A 13,325-nucleotide genomic window follows, 5' to 3' on the forward strand; every position below is an offset into this window, starting at 1 on the left:
TAAAGATCACAGATAATAATAAAAAATACATCACAGTATCTAGAACTGTTTAATGATTAACTGTTACATTACCCTTGCTTGTCTTGTTCGGTTTGTTTGGCTGCATTTTCGTCAGTTGAAACTGGAGGAAGCGCTGTGTAACTGCACAATATAAGACAGACTGATTTGGCATTAGAGAGATTATTATTTTATTTTTTTTTAAACGTGGGCTGTGACGGATATTCAGATAAATTGTAACATTGAAGAGATGGGCTTTGTATCAGAAAACTGGTGACATAGTCGGAAATTGCGTGTTACGGGTAAGTACATTAATTTGTTAAATACATATAATGGGGATTGATTTTATTCTTAATACAAGGGCGGTAAAACAAGACTGACACGTATCTGGGTAATGGATAACCGAGTGCTGACTGTAATCTAAATGGCCGTTTTGTAAAAATAAAAAACAAAAAAAACCTATAATGATTAATTAGACAGGCTAACACATATAGCAGTATATAGAAATAAAGCAGTAACATGCATGGGTTGCCATTTCTCATGAAATTGTCCACCTTAAATGTATTGAATCCTGAAGTAGCAACAGCAAGTAAGGTGGTCAATGCAATTAAATTCTAAACCTGAGCGTATTGAACTTTCTGCAATTATGCATGGGTCATCTCTGGACAATATGTTGGCCATCTGGTAGCATCTGTGCTTTCTCTCACTAATAGAGTCCCTGCTATGGCTCCAGGCCATGACAGGCAGCACTAAGCAGGTCACATGTTGTGTCTTTCAGCCATATTTAGGTCAGGGCTTTCTTTTTGGACAAGAGCATGCTTAATTCACAAAGGCAATGAAAACGGGGAGTCCCTATCAGGCATTTAGTGCTTTCTGAGGTAAAGTTACACCTGCCTGTCTGATTTTATTTCAAGCTCCCAGGGGTGAGGAATAGAATATATGTATCACATTTCTGTAGTTAATGGCTAATGGTATACAGATTGTCTCAGTTTCTAGTAAGTATTTCATCAGTATGCAGTAAGGATTATGTAAAATATTAGACTGTTATCTTCACCCACAGACAATAATGACAACCAAATATTCTGTGATGATTATTGCCCTCTGAGCTCAATTTTCACCCAACTTATGAAAATACAGTCAGCACAGTCAGTGACAGTTAAGCGTGTGTGAGGCATATCTGATTATTTCATTTTGGCCCGTTCCAACCCTTGTCCGTTTTTCAGGGAACACAACAAAAAAAATATATAGTATCAAAAATACATAGCTGAAAGAACTGTGTTTTAAAATAATTAGTCTTCCATTTAGATGTACTGTATTGGTGTTGTTAGTACAGTACTATGTTTTCAACAGAATAAGTATTTTAATCCAGAACGATATGATTCTGAAAATATCCCTTGCCAAAACTAAAGCGACAACACGTTAACTGCAATACAGTATATACTTTTAAATCCGGTAAGTATTTGTTGACAGGTGAGTGGTGTTTATTTAATACAAACAAAAAGAACCACCATATCGGAGGGAACATGGCTGGCTTGCAGGCCAAAACAAAACAATAACAACACCACTCCACAATTCCTGTGCACGAAAATGTGCTCTTGCTTTCAGCGGGGTGGTGGTGCGTGCTTGTGTCATGAGGTGAGGGTGCTTGTGTCGTGAGGTGAGGGTGCTTGTGTCGTGAGGTGAGGGTGCTTGTGTCATGAGGTGAGGGTGCTTGTGTCGTGAGGTGAGGGTGCTTGTGTCGTGAGGTGAGGGTGCTTGTGTCGTGAGGTGAGGGTGCTTGTGTCGTGAGGTGACGGTGCTTGTGTCGAGAGGTGACGGTGCTTGTGTCATGAGGTGAGGGTGCTTGTGTCGTGAGGTGACGGTGCTTGTGTCGTGAGGTGAGGGTGCTTGTGTCATGAGGTGAGGGTGCTTGTGTCGTGAGGTGACGGTGCTTGTGTCATGAGGTGAGGGTGCTTGTGTCGTGAGGTGAGGGTGCTTGTGTCGTGAGGTGAGAGTGCTTGTGTCATGAGGTGAGGGTGCTTGTGTCGTGAGGTGACGGTGCTTGTGTCGTGAGTTGACGGTGCTGGTGTCGTGAGGTGAGGGTGCTTGTGTCATGAGGTGAGGGTGCTTGTGTCATGAGGTGAGGGTGCTTGTGTCGTGAGGTGAGGGTGCTTGTGTCATGAGGTGACGGTGCTTGTGTCGTGAGGTGAGGGTGCTTGTGTCATGAGGTGACGGTGCTTGTGTCGTGAGGTGAGGGTGCTTGTGTCGTGAGGTGAGGGTGCTTGTGTCATGAGGTGACGGTGCTTGTGTCGTGAGGTGAGGGTGCTTGTGTCGTGAGGTGAGGGTGCTTGTGTCGTGAGGTGAGGGTGCTTGTGTCGTGAGGTGACGGTGCTTGTGTCGTGAGGTGAGGGTGCTTGTGTCGTGAGGTGAGGGTGCTTGTGTCGTGAGGTGAGGGTGCTTGTGTCGTGAGGTGACGGTGCTTGTGTCGTGAGGTGAGGGTGCTTGTGTCGTGAGGTGAGGGTGCTTGTGTCGTGAGGTGACGGTGCTTGTGTCGTGAGGTGAGGGTGCTTGTGTCGTGAGGTGAGGGTGCTTGTGTCGTGAGGTGAGGGTGCTTGTGTCGAGAGGTGAGGGTGCTTGTGTCGTGAGGTGACGGTGCTTGTGTCGTGAGGTGAGGGTGCTTGTGTCGTGAGGTGACGGTGCTTGTGTCGCGAGGTGAGGGTGCTTGTGTCGTGAGGTGACGGTGCTTGTGTCGTGAGGTGAGGGTGCTTGTGTCGTGAGGTGAGGGTGCTTGTGTCGTGAGGTGAGGGTGCTTGTGTCGTGAGGTGACGGTGCTTGTGTCGTGAGGTGAGGGTGCTTGTGTCGTGAGGTGAGGGTGCTTGTGTCGTGAGGTGACGGTGCTTGTTTGTGAGGTGAGGGTTATGCTCAATTGGTTGGGCTGCCTCCGTGGCTGCAGCCGCTGGCTCCATCCTCCTCTGTGCGACACACAAAAAAACACGCAACAAAAACAAACATACGCTGCTCCGGCCGTAAGTTATGTTTCAGCGCAAGGGGCCACTTCTATGTGGAAGTGTACTAACAACCTTACCCAGCACCCTTTCCGATCGGGTGGGAGATTTACATCATCAATTCTTTCTCTCTTTATCACAGTATTGTAGCAGTATGTAAAATGTCCCATTAATGACCTAACAGCAAAATGAAATCTAAATGTTATCCATGCACAGAACTGCGTAAAACGTAAAAGGCCATTCAATTCAGCAAAACCAAAAGATTAAAACAACAAAACAAAACAAAACAACAAAAAAACAACACAGTTTCCAGAATTAAAACAATATCCAAAGTCAGTATTCAAAATTGCAGAATATAGTGCTCGATAAGGCCCTGTCACAGCTCACTTGCAAATGAAGATGCAGATGCACATAAACAACTAAAAATCACAGATAATAATAAAAAATACATCACAGTATCTAGAACTGTTTAATGATTAACTGTTACATTACCCTTGCTTGTCTTGTTCGGTTTGTTTGGCTGCATTTTCGTCAGTTGAAACTGGAGGAAGCGCTGTGTAACTGCACAATATAAGACAGACTGATTTGGCATTAGAGAGATTATTTTATTTTATTTTTTTTAAACGTGGGCTGTGACGGATATTCAGATAAATTGTAACATTGAAGAGATGGGCTTTGTATCAGAAAACTGGTGACATAGTCAGAAATTGCGTGTTACGGGTAAGTACATTAATTTGTTAAATACATATAATGGGGATTGATTTTATTCTTAATACAAGGGCGGTAAAACACGACTGACACGTATCTGGGTAACGGATAACCGAGTGCTGACTGTAATCTAAATGGCTGTTTTGTAAAAATAAAAAACAAAAAACCTATAATGATTAATTAGACAGGCTAACACATACAACAACAATAATAATAATAAATCCTTATATGAATGTGCATTTGGATTGTTTGAAACTACAAAACGAAACATATTTCTTATTATTAATACTAAAATATAAGTGCAAATAAATCTTGCTTATTTATTAGAAGTAAAGACTTAATACATTAAATGTTTTTTTTTTTTTTTTTAAATAGTGTACATTCATCTTACTTGGTCAAAAATGGCCTGTTTTTACTTCTGTGGCAGGCTTTGGTGAACTACTGCATAATTGTAGTGGAAAATACCCCCAACATTTAGTTTGCTGCTGTTTTCATTAAGATTACGGTTTGTAAAGGTTGCCAAGTAGAAAGTTATGCTAGCTGCAAGCTAAAATTGATAACTTGTTCATATTAAAATTTACCTTACAGCAAAATAATATTTTATGTGGGATTTATTTTATTTCAAATGTTGAATACATTTGAGTTAATATGGTGTGTGCTCCCCAGGGATTAAATAATGTCTTTTAAAAGACAATTAACACCCTTTGAGATCTAAAAATGAAATAGCATGCTGAAGTCTTTTTATGTATATAAACTTAAAAGGGGACTTTGACAGTTATTAAAATGTGATGTGACACCAGCACTTGACCGACATAAGCAATTTTACATTCACATCAATTTGAACTAGCTTTTACTCTTACATATTTATAATGGAAAGGAGTGCGCTTAGACTTTAAGGTCCTGCCAACTAATCAGATTGATTATCTCATTGATAATAAATGTTAATTGACAAGTAGCAGCAGTCAATTAATTGCATTTCAAATGCAGCAGCAGAAAGCTGAGCTGTACAGTACTGGACCTAGAGCTATTAAAATAATAGCCTAGTAGTGACTGTGCGAAACAGAATAACGGTCAGATTGTACAAAAGGGGATATCTGATGTGAACAAAGCAAGAGCTGTATATATTCCAAGTAAGATTATTAATTCTGACAATTGTTTGTTTTTTTCTAAATATTATTACTTATAATCTATTAATAAAAACAAAATCCATCTGTAAGAGGTCTTAAACAGCTAGTACATATCAGCTGGTACAGAGAATATCAAATGTGAGACTTGCATTTAGTTTACAAAGCTCAATCCGAACTAGAAACTGAGTTAGCACTGAACTTCATTTTCAAGTGCAAGAGGGCTTTTTTGGATTGACATTTTTTTTTCTTATATGCTTCACGGCAGTGTTTTGTTTTGTATACAAAAATATACAAAATAAATAAAACTTATACTCCAGAGATTGGTTAAGACTGAGATCTGATCTGTAGAAATTGTGGTAAACTCTGAGGAAACAAGCCACGGGTCTGGGTCTTAGTGTGACTTTACCTACAGCACAACAAAATACTGGAATAATGCCCCCTGTTCATTTAAAATATGAACTGATAAAACTGTTTAAATAAGCACAGGGTGATATACACCTATGGTCAAAGGTTTTGTATCACCTTATACAAATAATTAATTTTGCTTCACAAAGCCGAGTGACATTTTAAAATCTAACATGAAATACAATACTACTATTATGGCTTCCAGTAGACTTTTGCGATATCATTTTGTAGTTTCTTTGATTACATGATGTTAAATAAAAGAGCTAAATTGTTTATATAGTTGTTTTTTTAGTTTTTTTAAAATTATAAATTCTATAATTATAATCCTAAATTCTAAATTATAGGCCATGCAAAACTTTTGGCCATAGTTGTATAAACTGGTATTATTATTTATAGTAAAGTTATATGACAAATACAACTATATACCTTTGTATTCCTGTTGAAACTATATATATATATATATATATATATATATATATATATATATATATATATATATATATATATATATATTCTTTTTTTTTCAAATGTCTTATGTGAAAAATTAAATCTTGGGTACGATTGACCATATTACCTTATACAAGCTCTGTGCTCTTCGTGACATTGGTGCTCATACAGGACATTGCACCTGTTCTGTGCACGAGTGCGGAGGCTGGTCTTGTGAACAGTGTAACTCACAAGCAAGGATAGGACCCAGGCTTCTCTGGCTACCATACAGATGCATAAGACATATTTTTATTATGACACATATTTTTATTATCTGCAATAGTATTGGCAAAGTGTATTGTGAATGTGGGAGTGATTATTGTTGAGATACTTGGGCTGCATTCAGGCTACTAACCCCTCAGAAAGTGTTACATCATATTATGTTGGCTTCCAGTGTTGATTTTTTATGTGTTTTGAACTTTATATTTACATGCCAGATGGCATTGACACAATAATAAAAAGTGTACACAATTCTTGAAGACCCATTTCCACGTAATCAATCCCATTTCAATTAGTGCAGCATCACATGTGTTTCCTGCAGCAACCGTAATGCGGGGGAAAAAAAGTTTGCCACGTAATCATAAAGGTTTTCGTAAGAAATTCAGAAGATACAAATAATTCTGCTGTGCAACAAGTGCATTGATGTTGATAACAATACAAACTGGCACATCAAAATCAGAGAGATGCATTTGAATGATGTAAGGATGCTATTGCAGACAACTGTACCATTTTAACTCATGGGTCTTGACCAGAAAAGGGCTATTTTACTTCTATAAACCACTGGGCAAAAAAAGCTGAGCTGTATAATTTTTTTTCTTTTCACTGAGTTGGCGTGACATAGTCTTGCTGGTGGTTGCTATTACAGTGCCCAAAACAAATGTGTAATTACGCTGAAAAAGCATTCTTCGATATATCAAATACCAATAAATTAAATAAAATGACAGTATTACTATTTATTAAAGTTACATACGATTGCATGTTTTTCAGTTGGTGGTAGACAGAAATCAAATGCATGAAATCTTCATGGTTCATATAACCATCCAGAGACAGCCCTTAGGAAAAGGACACAAACGTCATGCAGTAGCTCCCCAAAGGTTAATACAGTACTATGATGCTTTCAGCATTGCAAACTTTAAATACAAGTTTTTAAATATAAAAGAAAACATACAATGGACCTAATTTAGAGAGTAATAGGGGCACAGACTTGCAGGATCTCAAGACATAAGGGTGGTGACAACCCGGTTTTAATACACAGTATATCTATCCTCTATAAAACTAACCAGCAGTAACCATTTAATGTGGATTTACTGAAAACAAATATTTCAAGGCCAGGGGTTTGAGTTCTTTAAATTGGTGCTTAACTTTCTTATCCAAGTTTTAACTAACAGCTGGACTGCAGCCAAAAGAAAGAAAAAAAAATCTCACTTTAAATTCAGCACCTATAGCTCATTAGGTTGTATGTTACTTCACATAATCTTTGGCAAGTTGCCAGATGAGGGTGCTCTGCTCCTGGGTGAAGCACCTCAAAGTAGAAGAAGGTGGGTAAGTGATGAAAGAATCTTTCCTTTCAGTTAAGATCAATACCTAGCTATCCTGTGCCTATGGGGATCAAGAGTCTGATTCACAGAGGGTTTTTGCATAAAGATCCAAACAATAGTTCACAAGAATATTCTTGCTTCACATAACCCAACTACCCTTTTCAAGCTCTACAGAAATAAGAAGTATTAAATGAGTTACTTTGATGAAGTTTTAATGTAAATATTCATATATCAATTATATATTTGGAATCATTGATTTGAGCACCTGCAATTTCACCTCAAAGCCTTTTACTATACTGTTCTGACACCAATGAAGAGAGATATCTAGTGTCTGTGTATAATTGCATATGGGTGTGGGGAAGGCTTATAGACATTACAAAAAAATGTAGACTTGGGGTAATAACTAAAGTCCTGTTGACGTAGCCACAGAGCTGGGATAATGCTATTGGTAGCAATGTGTTCAAGCCCTGCTGACCTATTCCATAGGGAGTGAGAGAGTAGCGCAGTCTTCTTCTGCCAGCAATGCTGCTGTGGTTTTGTGATATTAACAACTGCTTATTGAGGGCTGAAAATGGAGCCATTTAACTTATTTCAGTTGTTGTTTTTCAAGCAACACTTCCAATGTCCAAGGACAAGATATCTGTGCATTAACTTACAGTGCCAACTTTGCTGTGCAGCTAGTCACAATAAATGTTGCACTAAGTAAAGCAGCTTTACTGTCCACACATCTGAGTTGAGTCAGAGTAAAGTGTTGCTTACCTGCTCACATGTTGCTTAATGCTTCCAATCGTGTCAGTGTCGACCTGGCTGGTTAAGCTGAACCAAGGTGGGATAATGGTTTTCAGTTGATAATACTGTTCATGCTGGTTTAGGAGATAGTCTTCATTCCTTCAAGTGTCTTCAAGTGTATACAGTAATAAAATATAAATGCAGCTGAAACCTTAAAATAAAGTTTTCTTTCAACAACATTAATTTGACTGTAACAAAACATTTAAACATAATAAATCATTACTTTGTAAAGCATTTAAATTAACTGTCCTATGTTAAAACTCCAAGCTGAGCACAGTTACATTTTTTTTTTTAATTCACTGGTTTTTAAAACAAACAGTTATTTGATGTTATGGGGCTGATGTAAGGATAGGTGTAGTGTAAACAATTGTGGCTGCAAAATTCAAATTGCCATTATTTTATTCAAATTGCAATTATTTTGCACTGCGGCCTATGTAAGCTTAAGAGCGATGCAAATTACTCAACACACAAATAATGAGCTGCAATCATGATAATGAGGGTTGCAATGAGTGCCGCCTGTGCTTCAGGCTATTTAGCGACCGTACTTACAGCCCAGAGGTGAGGTGAGTTAGGAGTATAGAGAGCAGTAGGCGCTGTATGAGATTTGTGGAGCACGGAGTGAGATGATAACTCCTTACCATCGCATCCCAAACAAAGTGACCCTGGGTTTGAATATGCAAGGTCTTCTCCGTCTTGCCCTCCTGTGAAGGTTTTCCTGTCTCTCCTCAGCAAGAGCCAAGTGTCGCTGCATCAGAAAGTGCACCGCAACAGCCATCCTGAGGCCAATGACAGGTCTCAAGGTGTGGGGTTTATACAGATCTTAATTAAGAACATAAGAAAGTTTACAAATGATAGGAGGCCATTCGACCCACCTTGATCGTTTGGTTGTTAGTAGCTTATTGATCCCAGAAACTCATCAAACAGCTTCTTGAAGGATCCCAGGGTGTCAGCTTCAACAAAATTACTGGGGAGTTGGTTCCAGACTCCCACAATTCTCTGTGTAAAAAAAGTGCCTCCTATTTTCTGTTCTGAATGCCCCTTTATCTAATCTCCATTTGTGACCCCTGATCCTTGTTTCTTTTTTCAGGTAAAAAAAAGTCCCTTGGGTCAACATTGTCAATGCCTTTTAGAATTTTGAATGCTTGAATCAGATTGATCCCCCTTTCCTAAAACCACACTGTCTCCAAGGATACTGTTACGATATAAGTAATTTTCCCTTTTGGATCTTATTATAGTTTCCATAAGTTTACATATAATAGAAGTCAGGCTTATTGGTCTGTAGTTACCTGGTTTGGTTTTGTCTCCCTTTTTGTGGATCGGTATTACGTTTGCAATTCTCCAGCCTGTTGGTACAACCCGTGTGTCAAGAGACTGTTGCATGTTCTTGGTTAGCGACTTGTAAATAACTTCTTTCATTTATTTGAGTACTATTGGAAGGATCTCATCCGACCCAGGGGATTTGTTTATTTTAAGAGCTTCTTGTCCCTTTAACACTTCTGCCTCTGTTATGCTAAAGTTATTTAAGACTGAATAGGAACAGGTCAACATGTTGTCCGTATCCTCCTTTGTAAAAACTTGTGAAAAGTAATCATTTAGTATATTTGCTATTTTTTTCTCTTCGTCTATGATTTTGCCATTTGTATCTCTTAGACATTTAACTTCCTCTTTGAATGTTCTCTTGCTGTTATAATACTGGAAAAAAAACTTTTTGGAATTGGTTTTAGACCCCTTAGCAATGCTCATTTCTATCTCTCTCTTGGCCTTTCTAACTTCCTTTTTGATTTGAGTTTGCAGTTCCAAGTACTCTTTCTGTGTACTTTGTTCTTGGTCCCTTTTAAACGCTCTGTAAATTGCCTTTTTTCTCTGAATATTTTTTTTAATTGATCTATTAAACCATTTTGGCCATTTTGTTATATTCGTCTCCATCACTCTCAAATAGCCAAGTTTCTGTAACACCTAACACACCGTAGTTACTTGTTAGTGCAGTAGCTTCAAGTTCTAACATTTTGTTTTTGAGACTTCTAGCATTTAGATACATACATTTAATGGCTATCTTACCTGTGTTGTTGCCCTTGTTTTGATGTAGTCTCTCTTTTTTGTTGATTTCTTCCCCCTTCCTTTCTAGTTTAAATGCTGCTGAATCTCCTTGAGGATCCATTCTCTGAGTAGATTACTAGCTTCTACAATAGTTTTCACCTTGTAAGAGGAGGTGCAAAGTTTTTGGAGGGTCAGCAATTGCTCAAGTGCAAGGCAAAAAAACACTGATTTTGGCTGCAATTACTTTGCATGTATCCTTACATAAGCCCCTACGTGTGTGTGTGCTGGAGTTTAGGAGCCATGCATTACAGATGTCTGCAAACAAATGCAATTTTATTTCTTAACCCTAACCTTAACCAAATCAAGAATACAAGTAATTACTGGAAAATGCGTACAGTTACTGTTACATTACTATATAATCTGTAATTTATGTTAATTATTGTTTGGTTATCATACAGTGTGATAATATCTCCTATTGTATTTGGATATGAGGTTAAACAGTGGATATCCAGGAGCTTTTACCCTCCCACTATATCTGTGGATGTCCATGATGTGTGGATGGCCTTTGAAAATAAAAGTTTGGAGTTCATGATAGTCTGGTTGTCTTCTGCTCACAAGGTGTTCCATTGTAGCGAGAAAATAGTACACCTGTAAGCAATTTGTTATACTAATTTATTTGGAAACTGGGCCTGAAAAAATGCCCTATTTATTGTCAAGCAATTAAAAATATTTAGACATAGTACAGTGTCAAATCAGTACTGTATTTCCATGCCACATAGTGTTTGAAACTCCTTATTGCACCTACTGTTTAGAAGAAATCTGAAAGGATGGCGATGGAGATACTCCCCTAACATTGGTGGATTTCTGTTATAGTTGGGAAAGGTCTGCTTATTTTGTCTCAGAATCCTGCAAAAGCTTTCTTCATTATTAAAGTTTGGATTCCTTTTATCAGGTTATCAGTACATATAATAAACAGCTTGAGTAAAGAAATATATCAAGTGAAAGCAGATAAAATGGGATCCCAAGGCGATTAAACACCACTGAGCCTTACAAAGACATTGTAATAACTTTTAATTAAATACATGTGGCAGAATGTCCCTCCCTGATGGTACGCTATTCAAGTTCACTTTTATATTCACAGAACAAAATACAGAAATGCACTGCAAAACTGCATTTTAAAATAAACCTGAGCATATGACCAATATTCAGATTTTTGTTGTTGTCATGTGGCATCATTTAAAGATTAATTGTTTCACATTGTTGGTAGTTGCCATAGTCATCTGATGGCATTCTTTAGCAAGATGAGGACTTATAAACAAAGAAAACTTAATTTATAGTGCTAAAGTGGTAATATAAATGTAATTAACACTAAACTTCCTGAATGTATACAGGAGAGAGAGAGAGAGAGAGAGAGAGAGAGAGAGAGAGAGAGAGAGAGAGAGAGAGAGAGAGACAGACAGACAGACAGACAGACAGACAGACAGACAGACAGACATAACACAGTTTCACTCCAGAGAAATACAAATAGTTTTGTTACTTAACTGTTACTGTCACTGTCACACTTGTGCCATGATTATGTGACCCTTTTTTGCAAATAATTTTCCTTGGATTACAAAAACAATCAACCCAATCAAGGAAAAATTATTTCAGAGGAAATCTTTAAAGAAGTTGTGGATTTTATGAAATAACAGGGGTTGGATATATTCTGTCTGAAGTAATTAATTTATGTCTTTAAAACTGTTTTAAAGAACAGAGTTACTGTGCCTTTGTTGTGCTTAAAGCTTAACCTCTCTTTGTGAAGAAAGGCAATAAGAGCACGTTATAAAAAGTAACAAAGAAAATAAATACAGGAAAGTGAGTGTCACTGCTGATAAAGTTTAGCAAATTAAGTCATTGACCTGCAGTTGAGATTAATAGCAAACAAGGTGCCCCTGTTTCAGAAGTAATGAATATTCTTCAAACAGCAAGGGAGCGCTGACGGCTGCTTGATGCGGATGACATTGAAAGTTTCACAGAACAGAAATTCCATCATTTTTCATTTGTATGCAAATTTGCCTGTTACACAAATTAACTTGCGAACCCCATGTCACTTCTCATCTGGTGGAATTCTCTTTTGTAAGCCCCATGCGGTGAAGTCTTGTTGCTAACCCTGGGTCAGCAGGGCTTTCCCCTGTTAAAAAGGGGGCTAAAGTCACAATGCTGGTCTTTGTTTACCCTTAATATAGAGGGGGGATAAAGGAATAGTTGAAGCAGAGGCACGTTGTAAAATGCACATCTATAAAACAGGCCCCTGAATGCTGCTATAATTGAAATGCAAAATGCAACTGTACCTCTTTCAATAGCACAGCCACAGCTAATCACTTCCACTAGCTTTAAGGTGAACCTCCTAGACAATATACAAATCCTATTACTCTTTCTTTCCGCTAAGAAGTCTTCAACTCCTAAAAAAGTATTTTTGTTACTTAGCACCTTAGACAAATGCCACTATCTGCATATGAAGGGAAAGAAGGGGCAGTGATTGAGCCTTCTAATTGATGTATATTTAATTATGCTAATGTGGCCAGCTGTAAAGCATTTTCTTTTCAGAAGCCTCATAATAGGACCAGCAAATACAGGTGTCCTTTCTCTACTGGCTGTTTAATGTTTAACCTGATCATTTTTATAAGGGGGGACATTTCAATGCAGAGGTTAATAGGCATAACGTATTTTGTTCCTTTGATACCAATAGTAACAAGAATGTGCAATCAAAATGCACTTTCTCAAGAAAGCCTGATGTCCTGGCTTACAAAGTTCACTAAGCTGGTACCAGTGTTTGTCATTTCGGTGACTCTTATGCACTGTAGTTTACTTTTTATATATATATATATATATATATATATATATATATATATATATATATATATATATATATATATATATATAATAAATACTTTTGTTTATCCATTAAGCAAGCTGTCCATGAAGTTTAGGAATTATCCACTTATTTCAAACAAAATAATTTCCTAAGCAAGTTTTTAATTCAATGGTTAAGGGCATATCACGGCAAAGTATTTTTGAATTCCTTAACTTAACACAATACATGCCTTTTAATATATATATATATATATATATATATATATATATATATATATATATATATATATATATATATATAATTTTGGGGACACAATAATAAACTGTTAAATAAATTAACATGATATGGTTAGGTAGACTTTAAATGCAGAGCATATTAGCAGTTACTGAATACTCTGAAT

This window comes from Acipenser ruthenus, chromosome 11, assembly GCF_902713425.1.
Source record: "Acipenser ruthenus chromosome 11, fAciRut3.2 maternal haplotype, whole genome shotgun sequence".
NCBI lineage: Eukaryota > Metazoa > Chordata > Actinopteri > Acipenseriformes > Acipenseridae > Acipenser > Acipenser ruthenus.